This window comes from Acyrthosiphon pisum, chromosome X (genome assembly GCF_005508785.2).
Source record: "Acyrthosiphon pisum isolate AL4f chromosome X, pea_aphid_22Mar2018_4r6ur, whole genome shotgun sequence".
NCBI classification, from domain to species: domain Eukaryota; kingdom Metazoa; phylum Arthropoda; class Insecta; order Hemiptera; family Aphididae; genus Acyrthosiphon; species Acyrthosiphon pisum.
Window position 1 is genome coordinate 92590021 of NC_042493.1, and position 7637 is coordinate 92597657.

The window sequence follows — 7637 nt, forward strand, 5'->3', positions numbered from 1 at the left end:
AACGAAAATTATGATATTTTAGTAATATTTTAATGTTACAACTTTTGAATATAGTAATACCACAATAAACTATGAATAGTCATTGTTTTAAGTACGATATTATCCGAAAATGTGTTTGTTAAATTATTACACAGATATTAAACGTAATTTCTTAATCGTAATAATAATAGAGCTCTTATTAGTTCCACCACCATTATTAATTGTAGGTAATTCTATAAGATATCTATTGTAAAAGACAGATTTCTGTAATAATTATTCAACATTTGATATAAAATTATTATTTTAAATATCTCTATATGTATCCTAGGGCATCATGTCCCTGAGCTTACAAGATAAATTTATTTTTTCTGGATAATTAAACTTTTTAGAATGACTAATTGAATGTACAACATCTAAATCATATCATAATACCTATACAACCTTATACTAATTTATTATGTTAGCCCCTTGCCCATCGAATTAAATAACGTTGATGCATAATTTTGATTAAGTATACCTACATCTCTTAACTATAATATTGTGTGACCTCAGGTAGACGGGTTTTTTGCATTTAAACAAGTAGGTATTCACAAAATAAGCTACAGTACAATCCGCTAGCGAATCATCTTAAAATATTTGTGAAAATTTTATTTATACGTTAGGTGTATATATTATAATAATTAATTGACGATTATGTAATACATGTATACCATTAAAACTGTTGAGTATTGAGGAAGAATTTGGACTGTGCCCAGAAAAAAATCATCATAATACGTATATAACATAAGTTTAAAAATAATATAAATTATAATAATGTGTTTTTAAGGATTTATTTATGAAACGAGTTTTCGGTTTAAATAATAATATACCGATTATATTTCATACTGCATATATATTATTCCAACTAAAATACATAGAATTTTTCTTTAAGCTATTAAATAAATCGATATTTTATATTTCTGTTTCCCAAAGTATGTTATTAAAAAATATTATTATGAACAAAAATTAACATTTTGAAAATTTAACTACTATTTTTCTACGAATACCTATTGTTTATACGCATCTCATATGCACTCAGTGACAAACATTTGAATGCCACTATTCAAGTATTTTTAAGTATTCTCAAAATTGAATAAAATTTTTAAAAATAAAATGCTCTTTTAAATTATTTACCATACCTTAAGCAAATTTTCTGCTTCTGTGAACAATTCTAAATACTACACCACTGCATGGCAATGCACTGAGATGTAAGATTGCAGTAACTTAACTTTTAAACTCAACATGAAAATAAAAGTTTGTTTTGATTTTCAATATTTAAACTGCTTTACTACCCCTTAAAAAAATGCATTTGGTAGTAATTTTACCTACCTTCCCTACCTACCTTTGTTGCCTACAATTTTAAAATATTAATTTAATTTTGATTAAATAATATTTTTTACTCATAAATTTTATTTGCAACAGTTAAGTTTTACATTATTTACTTATTTTTATGGTTGTGAAAAAAGTTTCTGTTGGATTCATAATGGGTGATCACCCGGAATTTGTAGCTACATATCCTTGCCACACATACAAATGGGTTTCAACCAATCCTTCCAACAGTTATTCCTCCCTACAAACAAAAATACGGGTAATAGCCATAGTTGTGGGGCTCAAGGTCAATAAAAAAAAAAATATATATATAATATATTTATATTGTGAACGTTCAAGTTTTGATGGACATATTAAAATTTGTTAATTTAATATAAACTCTAATTAATTAGGTAATGATCGAAATAGTTTAAAATGTACTTAAAACTGTTTTTTTATATACAAAATTAAATTTGTTGTAAAAAGGATAAAAAAAAAAGCAGGTAAGTGGATGTCGCTCTGCTGCACAGTAGGTTACAAGTGGGTCATTGTATAATGGATTGTATTAGACTTGAATTCAATGATATAATATCATTGTATAAGAAAAACGATTCTGAGCGGAGATGGTTTGTTGGTCTGGATATTTTATATTGTTATTATTTATATCATGTAGGTTTGATAATCATTCCAGTAAAATATGATTGAGAACGGCATTTTTTGGTAACACGAATGAGAACGCTTGATATTTTTTTTTTCCAACGTTGCCAAATTTAATCGAATGATAATAAACTTGTGCACTATAGTTTTTTGATTTTGAAATAATTCAGCAATATAGGTATCATATGTTTAATTTTATTAAATTTATAATTGAAACTCAAGCAGAATCAATATTAAAAATAGCTACAAATGATAGTTAGAGTCAAGGTACTAATGATGATTTGAAAAATGTTGGTAATTACTAATGATCTATCAAAACTTCATGATTACTACCCTACATCTAATAATATATAAAGTTTATATATTTGTAAAACCGTTTTTAAGGATTATTATCCTTAGTATGAATATTTTAATAACTCAAAAACTACTTACATATCAGAATTTTGATTTAGATACTTCAACATTTTAAAGAGAATCACCCGTTAAATAATTTATAGTAAGAAAGGGAGATTTTCATTTGAAAAATTGAAGTTTGTATCGCCAGCTTGTACTCTAGGTCATTCCTTGAGGAGTAAAAAAAATATCAGGAATTTAAAAAAATTTTCTGTATATTGCATATTTTTATAAGTTATACATAATATTTTACATTTTTTTTTCATATATTTGTATTAAATGACTTTTTTCAAGAATATTTATTTTATGCATACGGGCATGAATCTTTCAATAGCCAAATAAATGATATGGCAACGTTGCACGTAAATTCGTTATTAATCGTATTCTTTTTTGAGGTTTTTTCGGAACAGCGGTAACTTCTTTGTTAATTTTAAGTGTTCCCGATCGTTCAGCCAAAAAGGTATAACGTTCTCAATCGTTTGATAGCCATCATTACTATATTATAATTTTTTATTCATTTCTATGGTGATAAACAAAGTGTTAGAAATCAAAATCCCATTTTTACCGTTTTTAGGGTTCCATATGGTAAATCGGGACCCTATTACTAAGGCTCTGCTGTCCGTCCATCTGTCCGTCTGTCACCAGTCTGTATCTCATGAACCATGAAAGTTAGAAAGTTGAAATTATCACAGATTATGTATTTCTGTTGCTGCTATAACAACAAATACTAAAAATCTTAGAATATATAATACAAGCAGTGTTGCCGACATGGTTATAGCTGATGATAGTACGGAACCCTTTGTGCACGAGTACGACTCGCACTTGCCCATAATTTTTCGGTGATTTTTCCCGTGGCATTAAATAATAAAATCGAAAAATGACCTCTTTAGAGTATCATCTTGATCCAATTTGTTAAAGATAACGTACTATTTGTTGAAATTGAAGCGCTCCTTCCGGTTGAAATTTTGTATACAGGATATAAAAAAAAAAATAATAAAAAAATAAACACCATTGTAAAATCAATAGCTTTCTTGCATTGCTCAGAATCTAATATTAACATTTTTATTCAATAGGAAATAAAAAAAAAATACAATTTTCAACAAATTTTTAGTCAAATTAAATCCATTATGTAATGTTATTTTATGCTAATTAAGGATATCATAATTTTAAAAATGAGAAATATAAATATACGCCATACATAATAATACAGAATCATAGTTATACTTTCTATATAATTTAATGTATTGATAATTAATGCTAAGAAGAAAAGTATTTTATTTTATCAATTCTTCAGTACATGTGTATTGTGTAGTAATAACAAATACGATTCAAAAATTAAGGAAAAAGTATAATTTACTCTTCAAAATATAAAACAAAAACTAAATTATGTTGGCAAATAAAAATAAAAAGTATATTTTACTCATAAAAATAAAAAATGTGTTTATAAAAAAAAAAACATAATAGTGTAAGGTATCAATAACCAATGTTGAAATATGTTTCCTAATTGTATTGATTATATAATAACCAATTAAAATAAAATAAGAAACTCATAAGTCTGTTGACATAACTACACACAACAGGACAGGATTGTCACACAAACTAAAATAATATTAAGAAATATCGATGTTAAAAAAAGTTTTTCAAAAAAAAAAATACGTCCGGAGATCATTTTTTATAAAATATAGTTTAAAAAATTCAATATTATCTTAAACATTAGGTACGTACAAAATTGAATGAATTGTTTTTGACAAAAGTAACAAGCCCGGACTCACTATATTTGAACGCTTAACATTTAAATAATGTTAAAATAATATTTATTATATGTCTCATTAATTTAGGACTTCTTATATTATATTTTGTTCACTAAAAAAAGCTATATAGGGTTAACAAAAAAAAAATAGAGTATAAATAAAACATATTTTAATTATGATATCGACTTAATATAATGTTTAACCGAATCAAAAAAACGGCCCAGATTAACCCAATAGACTTATAAAACGATTTTGAGAAAAATTGGACATATTATGACTCTTATACATCGAATTGATTAACGTTTACACATAATTTTGTTTTACTATACCTACATATTATGTTAACCATCATATTGTATGACCTCGGGTAGGCGGGTTTATTTGCATAAAAAACTACAGCAGGTACATTCCGCTTGTGGATCATCTTGAAATATTTGTGAAATTTGAATTTATACAATATGTGTATATATTATGTTTATTTATGGGCCATTATATTATACATGTATACCATAAATACTGTTGACAGTTGAGGAAGAATTAAGACTATATCCAGTATAAAATCTCTATAATATGTATCAAAGATAAGTTTAAAAACAATTCAAATTATAAAATGTGTTTTTAAGAATTTATTTAAGAAACGAGGTTTTCTGTTAAAATAATATGCCAATATGTCATACTGCATAAATATTATTCCAACTAAAATGCTTAAACTTTTTCTGTAAGTTATAAAAGATATCAATATATTTTTATTGCACAAAGTATGTTATTAAAAATATTTTCGTGAACAAACATTTACGAATACCTACCTATTGTTTTAAATATAAAATTGTTTAGAACATGACACAACTCTTTCTAAGCTGCTCTAATCCGTTTGTATAAGAGTTGAATCATTCCAGGTGAATTCAAATGTGATCCCTTCCTCAAAAATAGTCCAAATCATAAATCTAATAAAACTTATTGATTCCAGGCGCTAAAACAAGTTATTGAGCGTGGACATTTTATATGCACGCAGTTGCAAACATTTCAATGCCACTATTCAAGTATTTTTAAATATTCTCAGAATTGAATCAAATTTTTAAAAATAAAATGTTCTTTTAAATTATTTTGCACCTTAAGAAAATTTTCTGTTTCTGTGAACAAGTCTAAATATTACGCCACTGCACTGTAATGCACCGAGATATGAGACTGCAGTTATTTAACTTTTAAACTCGAAATAAAAATATAAGTTCAATTTAATTTTCAATATTTAAACTTCTTAACTACACCCTAAAAGAATGCATTGGGTAATTTTATAATTTTATACAAACAAACATTTGTTACATTAACAGTTCGGATTGTTCTCTTCAGTGGAGTCAAACCCTAGCTACAGCTGCCGTTATTCATGTTTTGAGTGGTTGGTGGACGGTGGTGGTACCTACACAAGCTAGTATTAATGTCTTGTTTTAAAGTTTTTGCTCGAAAACAATAAATTGTAGTATGATTATAAGTTTAATATTAATACACGACAATACGACATAACTTATAATAGTTTTTATCTATTTACCTACACAAAACACAAATACATACATCCATAACAAGTAGTTTAACAGTTTCTTGTAAGTAGTTATTTTAAGTATTCAGCCACCTTTGTTACCTACAATTTTAAAATATTAATTTAATTTTGATAAAAATATTTGTTACACATATAGTTATATATTTTATTGCAACAATTAATTTTTACATATTTTACTTATTATTATGGTTGTGAAAAAAAGTTTTTGTTGGATTCATAAAGGGGACAAAAATAATTAACTGTTAAGGTGTTTGTAAAAATTTAACATTATGCGATATAACTTTGAATAAACATGGGTGCCACTAGTTTTCTATATTAAAATTGTAAATTTCTTGGTTATATGAATATATAATTATATTAATATATATTTAATATTTTTCCAGATATGATTACGATATCTTGGTAGGGAGATTTAATTTTCATCCTGATACCAGTGTTTGTTATGCTGACTACCAATTAAATATTGTTCTTGCTAACTGCTATTCATTTTTCAAGAATTAAATCCGAAGTCAATAAATTCAACCCAACAGTTTCAAAAACAAAAAGTTTTCTTGTTTACAAAGAAAAGTAAGAATACCGTCAATTCACATAGGGTACATACCTTATAAAGCCTGTTAAGTTCTTTTGGTACTTACATATTTATTATCTAAACATTATTAAATGTTTAAAACTTTAATCTCTGTGATATAAGTAAAATATAAGTTATATGAAAAATCTATATTATTAACTTGTACCTACTATAGATTGTTTTATGAATAATGTAACATTATTACTAATTAATATAAAAGTTTCATGAATTTAAAGTTAATAGTTTCCGTCTTCTCTATTAGTTAATATAAATCTTCAATACAATTTTTGATTTATTGGTCAAAAAATCGTTTCATTTGACTTAATATAACTTTGACAGATTTGTAACGAGCATCAAAATATTTCTGATTATGGGAATCACATATTTTCTTATGCTACTATCTATTATATTACAAATTTAAGGGGATATACGGTACATTATTTATGCAGCTAGCAGTTTACAAGGTGTATGAATAGGTACATTTATAATTAAGAATATAGTAGGGTACTATCATAATTCACATAGGGCACAATATAACTAATATAATCTGTTTACTACTTTTGGTATCTCATAATAATACAATTTTTCATTATTTAAACATTATTTACTGAATAAAACATTGATTTTTGTGAAGTTTTTCACAAAATAAGTGATAAGCGTCTAAAAATATGACGATAATAAAAAAAATCTATATTTTTAACTTGTACTGTAATATATCATGTAATATTATACAGATACTATGACGTTATAACTAATTAAAATGTTGATAAACTTAAAGTTAGTAGTTTCAATATTTTCTATTAGTTAATATAAATTTTCTAAACAAATTTTTGATTTATTGATCAAAATATATTTAAAATCGTTTCGTTTGACTTTAAGTAACTTTTAATTTTTAATTTTTGACAGTTGTGTAATGATCATCAAACTATATCTGTTTATGGGAATCCCGTATTTTTTTACAATACTATCATTTTCTTACAAAGAAAAGGGACCAAATGGCACATTATTTATGCAGCTAGCAGTCTACAAGTAGTATTTATATTTATTATATTTGTGGAAAAGCCCAAAATTATTATGGTCTTATGGAAAAAGTTTAGAGGTTCAATATAAATCACAGAGAGTCTACATAAGTCAACAATATCTATGGGTCGTCATAAAAGTGGCATAGGGCAGTGCTCATAAAAATTGTAATGATTTCTAAATGCAATATGTATATATAATGTAGATATTATTATATTATATATTAAGACTCTAGAGCATAAAAAAAATCATTATTTTAGTGCCTATAAAAATTACGTTTTTTTTTTTGTATTGTGCTTGTTATAAAATGAAATAATAGTTAATAAACAAAAAATATGATCTATCAATTTTATATTAAGGTATGGTTATA

The 7637-nt window shown here is 25.3% G+C and overlaps 1 protein-coding gene across 1 annotated transcript in view; it reads left to right on the forward strand.

Moving 5' to 3' along the window:
* Positions 1–6035: 6035 nt before the first annotated feature.
* LOC107884679 overlaps positions 6036–7637 on the forward strand; it is a 16051-nt gene continuing 14449 nt past the window's right edge. The window contains exon 1 of the mRNA XM_029485298.1: positions 6036–6246. The gene's annotated coding sequence lies outside the window, so the exon portion shown is untranslated. The remainder of the gene's footprint in view (positions 6247–7637) is intronic.